Source organism: Pomacea canaliculata, linkage group LG5, assembly GCF_003073045.1.
Source record: "Pomacea canaliculata isolate SZHN2017 linkage group LG5, ASM307304v1, whole genome shotgun sequence".
NCBI classification, from domain to species: Eukaryota; Metazoa; Mollusca; class Gastropoda; order Architaenioglossa; family Ampullariidae; genus Pomacea; species Pomacea canaliculata.
The window spans coordinates 24,617,879-24,630,763 of NC_037594.1; the positions used below are offsets into that span (position 1 = coordinate 24,617,879).

Here is a 12,885-nt window from a genome sequence, read left to right on the forward strand (position 1 = left end):
CGACTCGAGGGCCGTATAAGATTCACAAATTCGTTTCATCTAGTCCGCCAAAGTAATCGCAAATTTTAAAAAAATTATTAATAATAATGATCATGAATATTTGCTACACACACACGTTCCTTTGATGGAGTTCATGACATTGAAAAAGTGTCTACACACATAGTACACACACAGGCATACATCTACATAAAATAATACAGTCCAAGATTCTTAATTAGCTCATCCTTTGAAAATCAGTGAAAAGGATGATGTTGGACATTCATAGGTCTGATCTGTACACTACATACATTTAATGAGTTTTTTTTTATTTTGATGCTAATGCCACTTAATCGAGGTATAGTAAGCTCTTTATATCTTGTGTACCTCCTTTGTTATTATAACCTCTTGAGACCTTTTTTGTGTAAAGGTCACGTGTTTGAACGTCTTTATACCGCCTTTGTGAAGTCTTTATAGTTGTCTATCTTTAAATAAAGTATATATCGTTTATAACATATATATCGCTGTACCTATCACACACACACACAAAAAATAATATATTCATCGTCAGTACAAACTACTGCAATACACCTACGTACCTTTGTTGCTCCGAAGAGAACGAGCTCATTGTTGGGAATCAGTCAGTAGTGTCATCTAAAGTCATTGCCAAGGAGATTGAGATTTCTCGATCACAAGGCAATGAAACATTATAAAAATTCCCGTTCCTACCCTTGTCTGAAATGAATTATACATCACATAACACGAACGAGATTTTATAAACTTGAGTCGTGAGTGTCGGTGACGGCGGCTTTGTACTTTAGTGGTTACTGCTTTTAGAAGGCTGAGTTCAAGAGTTCAAGGTTCGCCGGGGTCGGTGACCGGAACACTACTTATCTGCACTGACGCATACCTGAATTATCAGGCAAGGCAATGAAGGCATAGTAATGAAAGAGGAGAGATCGGTTACGCTTTTCCAGCGTTGACACGGTGAACCATTCACAGTGCAATAATGACAATAGGACTTTTTATCCGCGTATGTTTGTTTACAAGGCAGGCTGGTGGTGCAGTGGTGTAGAACTTATAGACAACAAACACTCTGATGATTGCAGGTTACTGATCAGAGCTTGGCATGTTCAACACGATATTCTTCTCCGGGATGTAGCACCTGATTAAAGCCTTATATTTTGATTAAGATTTAGTTGACAATGAGCAGAATTTCAAAAGTAATTTAGCGATGAGAAGTACTTCAGGTAAAACCAATACCTATATTTATTTATAGGTCTATATATATATATGACCTAACGGACAGTAAAAGTGAGTGATTTACTGTATATAAGGCATATCAGCGGCCCCTTTCTTCCCTGACAGGTGAAGAATCCGTCTTCTAGGTGTCTTTAGGGGAAGAGATTTCTTCAGCATCGGACTGTACAGGGGTTTCATCTTATGTTTTACAATCTAAGAACCAAACTATAGTCACTACTGAGGATAGTAAAGAAATAACAAAAATAAGTAGGGAGAGCAACGGGAAAATGGAGCGAAAGGAGAAGACGAAGGAACAAAGACATAAAAAAGAGAGAACAAAAGAAAGTCGAGCTGAACAGTTCATCAATCATAAATGAATAACAATCGTCATTCTCTCCAGCAGTCTAGACTTTAGAAAAAAAAGCTCTCTGTGTTTAGGAAGTGTGGATGACCGACCTCTCGTCACATCGTTCCTAAATTGGACATCATATCTCGCTCGTGGACGATCCGATGTCTCACCGAGTTCTGACTGACCAAACAATCGCCTCCCCATAATAACACAGAGTACACGTACCTCTCTCCTCCGCCCCAAAGCTCCTTAAAACTTCTCATGATTGAACATGTTATGGTTTGTCTAAGACAGGAACCGGAAGTTGCACCGAAAGCTTCGTTGGTGGGTCGATGCCTTGCTTAGGTCGATGCTGGACCCATTAGAGTCCATACAAACGTGTGTGTGTGTGTGTGTCCGAGCGAAAATGTGACCAGAAAAAGAGTTCCTAGGCCTGGTCTCAGCTTTCCTATTTCTCTTGATGTATGCGGCGCGAGACAACGATCGTGTCTACCTGACGATTTCGGAGGAACCTGGTGAAAGGACACGTGATAGGATGATGGCGGGTGTTTGAATATCTAATGGGACGACTCTGTCAACGGAGCCCACTCGTTGTGAAGCCATTTCCTTCCAAGTCGAAGAGCTTCTTTGTCACTGTGTTTAATCATTTTTCGAAGCTTTTATCTAAAACATGCTAGTCACCCCGGTTGCTTGAATCACATTACATCCGCTTAATAGTTGTGTGATTGTGCGATGAAAATATGCCTCTTTGCGTGTGTGCGTGTGTGTGTTTTAGATATATGCATCTATTGATATACATCTATATATACATATTTATAGGCATTAATTTTCAGTGAAATCTTTGGTACCTTACCTCCTTCTAGTGGCGGGCAGAGAGATCGGCGTAAGAAGAAACATAGATATTAGAGTCTAGTCTTTGGGGATTTGGGAAATCCTCAAGGAATTGGTGGAGTGTGCTTTCAGGTATCTGGTCTGCACGTCTGATGGTGAGAGCGAGGAAACAGGACCATGTCACTTTTCTCCTTCGTTATCTACACTGGCCACCCAACCTTTCTCGCAACCAGGCCCGTTCTTAGCCCCCGCGGGGCCCGAGGCAAAGGACATGTGCGGGGCCCTCACGCCACGAATGTGATACGGCTGACTACACTTCCATATGCCTAGTTACCATATCAATCAAAAGCGCGGGGCCCCTTGAAGCGCGGGGCCCTAGGCAGATGCCTCGTCCGCCTGCCCCTAAGCACGGCCCTGCTCGCAACTGTCCGTGCTGAGTTTTAATTCATTGCAGGCTCCTGTCCTGATTATTTCTCTGAACTTCTCTTACCCTTACACCCCGGCCAGACAACTCTTCGTCTGATGACTGTATCTATTCCTGTCGAGAAAACAACAACATATGGTCACAGGACTTTTAGTGCAACCAAAAAATGCAACTCTCTTCCCTTCCATATCCGCCATCTATCCATCTTTGAATCTTTTAAATGTCCCCTGTAAACCCACGTCTGCTTTGAGCATTACTTAACAACAACCCACACGATGATAGTCCTTGTTCAACCCTCCCCTGACCCTTCTCCGTTACTTCCCGTCTCGTCTTCCTCTGCTGAATCTCAGCACTCGTAACTGTTTTTACCCGATTCCTATTTGCGTTTTCTTTATTTGTATTTTATTAGTCATCCTGCTTTTCATTCTATCATTCTTCGTATGTTGTCTGCCTCGTTCTTGTCTCGAGCGCTAAGAGCGCGGTCCTTACGAGCGTATGTAAATTACTACAAATCACGCATCGGTTGTTGTTGTTGTTGTTGTTGTTGTTGTTGTTGTTGTTGTTGTTGTTGTTGTTGTTGTTGTTGTTGTTGTTGTGAGTGAGTGATGGAGATGGGTATCCGCCAGGGACTTTTTGAGATCAAAAATGGTGGCGGTGATGGTGAGGAGGAGGCTGCGAGCGCATGCAAATAAACACGTGGAAGTCTTCAAGCAAACAAACCAATGAAACTTTCCGATGTCTCATACGTTTGGGGAAACACCTTAAAATAGACATCAGATTTTTTCCTGTTTATTTGTAACAGATCCAACGGGATATCCGCACTTTTTTCCAAGCCACCACGTTTCAACTCCTCTACAGAGACAAGGGAGGATATAAACCGTCGCCGCTGTCAGTGTGTGCAATACGTGAAGCCGTGCAGGGTGCAGCCAGGCCAGAAATAACACAGGTAGTTGTTGAAAAAAAGCAATTTGTATTTTTTTTTCCTCGAGAAATCATCTGTGCCCTCTCGAGAAAGTCCGCATGACACTGTCCTCATCATATTAAACAGGTCAGTTTATGGGGTTTATATCATCATGTGGGGTTTACAGGACTGTTTCATTGAGCCCTGTCCAGCAGGATGGTAGGACACGATGAACATGTTTCCTGACAGAGCAGCAATCACTCTGTCCATTCAATATTAGAGAGGATAGTAGGATGGAAACACCATGGTGCCTGACAGGATAGAATAAAGCGATAACCATTGTAGGATTTTCGTGACACTATCGCCATGTGTTGGACGGGACAGTCTGGACACGATCACCGGGATGTCCAACAGGACAATACAACAACCTATTTAGCAGTCTGCCCTACAGAGACTTTCTAACAGATGATCAGATGTGTGCTAATAGCTGTTTCAGTGCACAAAAGGCATGCTAAGTGCAGCAAAAAACAAACAGAATTCGGTTATAATGTCTTCTCTTATAAATCGATGACAAAAACTTTCTTTGCGTCTGTTGAAATAGGCGGCAGGGTGCTAATAGGAGTAATTTTGACGAGAAAATAAATTTAAGAAGATAATGACTGTCAGGCTCATAATAAACTGTGTTTGTCAAGATTGACCATTAAAGCCTGCAAGTCTCCTAATCATTCGTTAAATACTATTTTAATGGAATCCCTGGAACCAATAGAAAAAAGAGGTGGCAAGAGCAATAATTTAAGTAGCTTTTGTTTTATCCATAAAGTTTGCTGCAGTTGTAATATACTGCAACAGATTAAAGATAATGAAAAACCTATAAATCTTAGACACGCATCAGCAGCTGTTAATCTTATTAAATAACATCGAGCTTAGAACACTAACAAATAAACTCCAAGCTTGCAGTTTAGTTTGACCAGCAATACTACAGCAACAAAAATATTTCAAAAAAATGTATGAAAGAAGAAATTGCTTAAAAACACCTATGAGATGAAACATTATTGTTCTAATATCAGAACTGAGATGAGCTATTTACGTACATAAATATTTATATATTGGATTAGAAATCAACTGTAGCAAAGCTGTGGTAGTGGTCTTTAAGAAAGGATGATTTGGGGAAGAAAGGAAAAGTAGCTTTTAGGAGAAACAATCTGAGGAGTAGGTAGTCAACAGCTACTTATACTACGGTTTTACTTTTACAACAACCATAAAATGGTTTCAAGGGGCTAAGCAGTTAGCATGAAAATTCTACTTTGATAATATGAGTAGACAGAGGTATATGAATGGATAGGGGATTGAATGAGAGACAGGATTGCAATAAAATGTCCACCCTATAAAAGTGACAATAGCGAAATGGTCTTAATTTAATAAAATGTTCGAATTCAAGTTGGAGTTCTCTCTGGGGATATGTGTGTGTCTTTGCCTGCCTCCGTCTCTCTCTCTGGCTGTCTCTTCCCTATGTGTTTCACTCTTACTCTATTTCAAAATACTAAAATCAAGTGTTAAAAATTCTTGCAACCTAGTCCGTGCCTTCAGTTTATAAAAATGCTTCTCTTGTCTTAGGTTTTATAAAGCCATTAAATTTCTTTTATTTGAATGAAATAAAAGATGTGAACATGAGGAAATAAAATTCTCTAAAAGAGACTAGAAGAGAGGAAACATGTTTTCAATCTTGGGAGATTAAAGCATGAAAGCCTTCAAGCGCAAATTAAGCTAAAATATTGCCAGAGACATGGATGCAGGAAGAAGGTCAGAGGTTCCAGAAAATAACAAAAAGCACGAACACTGCACATCGTGAAGTCGACTGCACACACGAGGGCTGAGACAAGTTTCACTTCAAAGGACCTTACTGGTGTCATGTAGGCTTTGCTTCATCGCATTTTAATTCAGTCGTCTGGGAGAATGGTGTGGAAGATGAGTTTTGTTTGGGTTTGATTTGAACTTTGTTTGAACAGTTTCATTGTGTCAATTGTATTGTGTACCCGACTATGAAAATGCTTGAGAAGGTATTGACTGCATCATTGAATTTATTTGATATTGAGTTGCACAACTCCGTTAGGAATCAGTCTCGTTTTTGTTTTTTTGTTTTTTTTTTGTTTGTTTTTTGTTTTTTTTTGTTTTTTTTTAGTTTGGTTTTTTGTTTTTTTTTGTTGTTTTTGTTTGTTTGTTTTTTTTTGTTTTGTTTTGTTTTGGTTTTTTTGTTTGTTTTTGTTTGTTTTTGTTTTTTGTTGTTTTCGGGGTTTTTTTTTTGTTTTTTTTTTTTTTTTTTGGGGGGTTGGTTTTGTTTTTATTTTTCAATTTGTTACTGCTTACTATGTAGATTTTTTTTTATTAATTTGTTCTTGTTATTCGCATTGGTAGACAAAAATGTAAAGATGGAGGCGACTATTAAGACCTCAGGGGCCTTATTTATGAAGCCAGGGTTAATCTTTTCCCTGAGGCAGAATCGGGAGCTCAATAAAAACTTCTTGTTTTGGAAGTTATGAAACTGTGTCCAGACCCCGCGGACACTAATTTTTTGTTACAGGTTGTTATGAATGATACAAACACAAAACTCAGCGCGTGTCAGAAGCAGACGTCTTCCTTGAACCAGGTGAGAGACGAACCCTATTTATTTTCGATCGACGCGGAATCCCATCCCTCCAAAACAGGTTTACCCTTGATGGAGACGGGCGTACCCGACACCGAACCGGATGTGCGTCTGCCAAGCGGTGCGGGTGCGCATGGCTTCACGCGAGACCATCAGACGCGCGTGTTACCCAACTTGCCGCGCGATGCCGCACGTGGCGGCTGCTGCTGCTGCCGTCTGCCGGCCTTACATCAGCAAACCCCTGACAACGACGACGACGGCGTCAGATCGGGGAGACTTTCACCACACACGTGAGCTAACTGTCCGGAGACAAACTTCGCGAACCTGGACAGTGTCTGCTGCGGTGAGGAGAGAAAGAAAGAGAGAGAGAAAATTCCTCCTCCGTCGGTGTGTCAACGCTTTGCTGATCTTTTGGGACTTTGTTAGTAGTTGTAACCGTCTACCTTTTGCTCATTAGTGTCACTGATGTAGGTCTGGTATCAAGGTGATCTGCACCCTGGCTGTGACAGTATTTCCTCACCGGAGTTTCTTCTTCACTTCACCGTCCGAAATATTTTGTTCTGAGCCCATCTGGATAAAGAGATAACGTTAATAAAGATTAAAATATAAACATCACGCAGGTTTATTGTAAAAATAACAACCATTGAAGAAATTTGTTACATAAAGACACATTCTGTAGGTAATATAGATGCAGCAACTAGTTTTAAAAATACCTTCACTACAGTTTTACACAGTGTTTTAGCATCTGTATAAGAGTCTGACATCAGGGGGTGAACACCTCGAAAAGGGATAAGAGATGGGCAACTACACAGAAACAAAGTATAAACAGCAAACACTGGAGATTCTGAACAGATGCTCACCAACGTCAGCGAACTGTTACATCACCTTCTTATCAAGTACCCGGATCTCCCTCCGCCCTTCTTCCTTCCACCTTTGTTACCTTCAGATTTCACCTCTCTCTCTCTCTCACACACACAACGAGTTTTGCTTTGTTAACAAAGTTAAGACAGACAGAGATAGTGCCCTTTGTCATTACAGAGACAGAGACCTCTTGAACTCTGGTGCAGTTGGAGGACCTAACTTTTCCCGATGCTACTCGGACCTGCATGCTGAGTTATCTGCCCTTGAACTCCACGTCACTCCTCGTCTGCAGGCAGCCTCGGCTCGCAGCCACAAGAGACTTTTGTCTGCCATGACAGCAACAATCAGGCAACCCTAGATAGCACCAGTCACGAGGTAAGACAGTTGGCACTTTGTCCTTCAGCAATTCACGTATTTCAAAAATGTTTTCTTCTTTTTTCTTTGACAATCAATACAATTGTTTACATCAGGAAGAGACAGAATGTTTATATGTTTACAGATATACATGTGACAATAATGTTTATATGTCTACTGTATATTTTTGTGTTTGTGCTTTTGATTTTTATTCCTTCAATTGTGTATGTAAGCATTTACATGTGTTTAGTATGTAGGTGTTTTATACTAATGAAGTTTTGCGCGAAATTTTTCATTGACTACCTTTGTTCTGAATGCGATATTTAGGTTACACGTGTGTAAACGAAGATGATAAATGATCGAGAGAGATTATAATATTATATACTTCAACATTTATTCTAAAAGTAGCAACCTTTCATCCATTATTTATTAATTGGAATTGCATTTTCGTTATGTTTTATCAAAGTTATTTTTACACTGACAGGAAAGTCTAAAAAAGACTTGTAGTGAACTTATCACTAAGCGCTTTCTAAAAATCCAAAAGAACTAACGTATAAAAAATGACGTAAACTTCACGTAAAAGTAACGTAATGGTATACAATGAATTTTTTTTTTTAAGTGATAGCTTTTCATGTTAATAGTATCAACTACAGCATCGACACTATCAGCAAAGGAAGAAGAAGTAGTAGTGGAGTAGTCACCAAGGCAAATAATAATAATACTAATATTAGCTGGTATAAAAAAACAAAACAATAAACACAAATAAACATAAGTTCTAACGTGACAGGAATTCTGTCACTGCTCGTGCTCGACGATAATCAAAACACATTGCCCCCGGACAGCTCTTAAGCCTTTAGATGTGAGAGAGGATCGATGCCCCTTTGAAATAAATCAAGACGAGGTATAAAAAAAAACGGGCAGAAAAAAAAAAACACGAAAATTTGCTGAAGCGAAGAAAATTCGCTTTTCCAGCTTGACAAAAACCGTCAACACTCCTACGCTCCACCGAAGCCGGTTACGAGTGATTTTCATGTTTTTTTCGGGTCATTTTGTGTAGACCTCCTATAAGCATGCGTCTGTGTATATGTATATATCTTTATATATTTATATAATTTGTGTCTTGGGTTCAAGCGGGTGTGTGTTGGCTGTAGGCGAAGAGAACTCTTAACTTGTACTTCTGTCATCGCTAAGTTAGTTCATAATAAAGGTTTCTTCCCCTTAGAGGAAAAGTAAGAAAAATTATCATTTCCTGCAAAATATTTTGTTATTGAAATAAACTGTTTACTTACTATCCTGCCTGCGCGTCAGTCACTATCTTTCGCTCTCTTTCGCAAAGAAAACAAACAAACTCTAACTCATGGTGTAAACGGTACTATTGGACAAGAAAGCCATCCTCTGTCACTCTCAGCTCTTCCTCTCTGTGTTTCGGTTCGAAGTAAGGCACGAGCGCCAGAATCATTAGGCGAGGGTTTCGAAGCCCTGCTCTCTCGAGAGAGAGGCGAGGAGGAGAGGGTTCGAACTACGACACTCGACAACGAAATATTTCAGCCTCCTCTTGTGTCTTGGATGTCATTGAAGTAATCTATTATTTTCTAACGCGAAATTTTAAGAGGTAACAACTCAAAACTTCAGTAATGATCATTTTATTTCATGTTTCACTTGTCTTAACTTTAATTTCGTCTTTAAAAGTCTCGTGGTGTGAATTCTTTTATTAAATGATTGGCTAAGGCTCAATTCAGGATACTATTTCCAAAATGTAAATTAATACTCATCACTCTGCCTCTCTACCCTTACACACACACACACACTCGCACACATTTCTTCGCCGTCCAACGAACATCGCCATAGCCAGCAAGAAATCAAACTCGTGACGTCATGGTTGTACAAAGGTACGCTTAATTAACACGTTGCTTCCACTTGCTGCCTTCACATCCATATACGGTCCTATTTCCATGCATTGTCAGATTTTTACTCCTCTTTCTCAGAGGGTGCTATTCACCCCGATTTGAGGAAATCGTATCTTGCCCTGAGCTTTATCTGACTTGGTTATCTCAAGTGTTTGGCGAGATTTGCTTCATTCTGGGGGCATATTTGCCTGTGAGCCAGAAAATCTGTCAAACAAAAAAGTACACATTGAAAAAAAAGTAGAATGATTTTTGCGAGCAGTGCAAATTGCTCAAAATGCCGTTGCTTAAAAAATGAAATTTCAACTGGATACTTTTATTTTGTAATTATGGGTTTCATATACTAGATTTAGATTAATGAAATTTACGAAGACATTCTAGCAAAAAACCATGAAAGATCTTGATGCAAAATAAAATTCCTTTCAAAGTTCGTTCACAAGTTGCAGAACACGATAGATCATACATTAGAATGATGAGTAAGAAGAGAAGAATAGAATCTTTCCAAATCAATCCAAAACATTTTTGAAATTTTCATTGTTTGAGATATCGAAATCGGTTGCCTCTCTTAATTGCTGGATTTTGTAAGTGTAAGATGATGACTGCATTCCTAATATCCCTTTCATTTTTATTATTTTATTGGATTTTTCGATAATGCTTTCACGTTTATACGTATTATTATCATTATCGTTATCATCATCCTAGCTTTTCGAATGAACGGTTAAGACGACCCTCGCTAATGTGAAACCACACGTGCAGTCATGCAGCATTCTGCAGTCAGCATCTGTTCATGTTTTGACACCACAAAGCTGCAGCAGGTGCTGTCCGGATTTCGTGCCCAGCGTCCGGCAAAGCTCCATCTCGCTTACGAGGTGAACTCTGACCTTTGTGAAGACGGCCTTCCCGTCACCTGATCGCCTTTGCGTGTCGTTGTTTAGCAAACCTCTCTGCGGTCGACTGCTGGTTGTTAGGGCCAGTCTTCGAGCAGCAAATGCAGTCAGATGAGCATGCATGCCAATGATAATTACATAATATGAGACTGGGGGAGCGGGAGGAGAGGGAGAGATGCATCGTGTACTCTCTTTAGGTAGCCATCTTCGCCTCTTGTCCAACATTTGTGTAGGACAGAATTGTGGAGAGTGTGGATTGTATGAAGTTGAGTAGAAAAGGTGTGTATCTTTTCGTCTGATGTGTGTAGACAGGTAATAAATAGGTATAGTATATGTGATAAATAAATAGACGTGGTATATGTAATAAAATGTAGGACGTGCGTAAGAAATAAATAGGTGTGGTGCATGTAATGAATAAGTATGGTGATTGCAATAGACAGATATGATACACGTGGGAGTAATCACGTGATTGGGAATGTATGGGTGAGAGAAAGAAGAGAGGAGAGGTAAAAAAAAAGGAGAGGAATTTTTTTTCTTTCTTTCCTTCCCTCATATTCTTTATTACTTGGTTCCTTTCTTTCCTTTAACACAGATGATAGGCAATTCAAGGCTGTCAATATTTTAAGTAAAGCAGTAAGCCATAAACGGATTTTTTTAAACTTTTGTTGTCAAGGAGTGGCACATGGTTGTTGAGGTTTGGAAATGCAGTTTGCAGACACTGACTTTAAGGCGAAATTGTTACCCCTTTAATTGCTGGGCAAGAGCAATTATAATTATTATACCCGCAAGAAGCCACTACTGTAATGTTATGCTGAAAATAAATATTGTTTACAACCAAGAAATCAACAATTAACGTGAAAATTTCACGCAATCATAAGTACTTATGTTTTATCTTTCTCTGGTGATTAAAAAAACGCATGACCGGAAGTCACAAGTCACAAGACCGTAACAGAACCAATCAGCGCGCGCTATTTTTTAACGAACGTAGGTAACGAGACCTCGGATGTATGAGACAAGCCCGTTGTCAGTGATGAAGCTTTCACAAGTCTTCTCGACCCTTGACCTTTATCAGCGCAACGCTGCTTGCGAGGATGTCACGCAGAGGAGAGGCAAGAATCAGCTTCATCGCTGACAAACTGTCCTCCACACCCAACCATGAACACACTCAGCCTCGTAGTTCCATCCCCAACTCTGGGATGCGTTTCTCGGTTGACAGACGACGTGTGCGGCTTTCCACCCGGGGTCATGGAGTTGTGTAATCATTCGCAGACGACGTGGCAGCCACCGAAAGAAGTGTGACCACCTCTTCACTTTTGTCTCGCTGTTTACCTGCTCTTATCTGCTGTTGAATTAATTGAGCAAGGATTAGTAGTCCAGCCACGTCAGCAAGGGCCTCGGGGGTTGGTGTGGTTGTTTGCTAAGCCGTGCCACAGTTCTCTCAGCGCTCACAGCGCCATTCTTTTCTGTCCAGAAGCGCGGAAACTCGCTGGACAGGAGATCAATAGGCTGTACATCATTCTTACTTGCTGATACCATCTGCATCAGAAAACTTAAACGAGCTTAATAAACTTTATTTTGATGTAAAAATAATAATTAATAAGTAAACTGCATATATTCTTTCTTTTGTTTTCCTTTCTTTATTCTTTCATTCATTTGGATCCAGTGGATTTGTGCAAAACTTGTTTCATTCTTATGTATAAAATTTTTGTCAATATTTAGTAATGCTAGAATTGTTTGCCACAAATATTATTGGAATAACATTTCTTTCTAATCAGCTTAATTTCTTTGTCATTCGAACTTCTCCATGTTTTCTCAAACGACAGAAAACAAAGTCGGTTATCTGAAGACTTTCCTTTGGCGAATCTTGTATTCCTGGCTCAGCATTTTCGCTCATTTCTTCGTAAAAAAAAAATATCTTGCATCGTAAACCATAACAATCGAAATGAAGCACAGTTCGATTTCTGTAAACAGTCGTCAGGAACATAAATCACGGTTGCTAATAGAGATGAAATGCCAGGTGAGAGAAACAGTCGCAGGCACGTTCGCGGTGAAGATCAAAGGTCCTCATAAAACAGAAGCAGACACCAAATAGGAATTTATTCTAGAAAAGAAAAATTCGTCGCTAGGGAAATGGTTGTGAGTGTGGAAAGTGTTTAGCTGAATGGAAGTGCAAGGCGAGATTAACTCAGTTGATAGAAGTGTGAAATTCAGAACTCGGCCATTAAAAAGTTAACTTTTTTAACAATCTCTTAACTGCTCGAATGTCAAGATGTTCTGTAATTTCATTCGTTTTTCGATTTGTCGCAATCGTAGATTCTTTTTTCTCTCATTTCATCCTCACATCCTCTGGCAATGACAGTTTCTGCGTTCACTCTTCCATGTCCTTTTCTCATTCTCTTCTTATTATTTCTGTATCTTTTTATCTCCTCTCTATCATTATACCACCTTTATCTTTTTATTTCAATTTCTCTCTCTCTCTTCTCTCCTATTTCTCTCTCTCTCATCATATTCACTC

General features: G+C 39.8%; 1 protein-coding gene across 5 annotated transcripts in view; it reads left to right on the top strand.

Annotated features, from left to right (window-relative positions):
• Nucleotides 1-12,885, top strand: part of LOC112564247 (parathyroid hormone 2 receptor-like) — a 40,898-nt gene that overhangs the window by 420 nt on the left and 27,593 nt on the right. The window contains exons 2-3 of one of the 5 annotated variants that reach the window (XM_025238938.1): nt 3,625-3,768; nt 7,403-7,600. The exons of 1 other annotated variant lie outside the window; for it this stretch is intronic. The gene's annotated coding sequence lies outside the window, so the exon portion shown is untranslated. Of the gene's footprint in view, nt 1-3,624; nt 3,769-6,055; nt 6,752-7,402; nt 7,601-12,885 lie in introns of those variants that run through there. 3 more of the 5 variants (XM_025238939.1, XM_025238940.1, XM_025238937.1) reach the window with 3 other exon arrangements.